This window comes from Nannospalax galili, unplaced genomic scaffold, assembly GCF_000622305.1.
Source record: "Nannospalax galili isolate Female #2095 unplaced genomic scaffold, S.galili_v1.0 scaffold145, whole genome shotgun sequence".
Taxonomy (NCBI): Eukaryota; Metazoa; Chordata; class Mammalia; order Rodentia; family Spalacidae; genus Nannospalax; species Nannospalax galili.
The window spans coordinates 767,012-767,709 of record NW_008353604.1 but is presented as its reverse complement, the minus strand read 5'-3'; positions in this window follow the sequence as shown (position 1 = coordinate 767,709).

Below are 698 nucleotides of genomic sequence, written 5' to 3'. Positions count from 1 at the left end.
GATTGGGACATACATACACACACACACACACACACAAAGAAATGAGGCATTTCAAGGCTGAAATTCAGTTAAGTAGATGATTTATCATAGATAAGTATACTATTAAAATTCTTTACATATTTTTGCATTTCATTTTAACTCTTATCTTCTAAGAGTAAGCCAATTAGTTTCAGACACCATGCATCTGAAACAATGGTTTCCAACAAGTCATTTAGCATCTCACTCATCTGTCATCAGCAAGTATTCCTATGATTTCAGCCACGTGAAACAGATCCCCCCAACCTCCTTCCATCATGAGAAATTTCTTATAACATTATTTAATTCTTATTACTGAAAAGAAATCAGCTTATGATTTAGTGTCATTGATTCAGAGCAAAAGAAATTTTCTCTGACTACCTGAGCGTGGCTCCAGCTCACTACATGAAATGATGTAGTGTTGATACAGTCAGAAAAGTAGATGAAAACTGTTCACCTTTCTACAAATGAGTTATACTTTTGTTCTTTTCTGTACAGTTGCTCTTAACTCTCAAAGTTTAGCAATGGACTTAAAAATTGACAGCCATGTTTGAGCATAGGAAGCTGGCTCAGTTATGCATAGGTGTTTGTTGTCCAAACATAAGGACCTGAGTTCAATCCCTCAGTGCCCACATAAAAACTGGGTATGGTGGTACACACTTGTAACTCCAGCATTGGGAAGG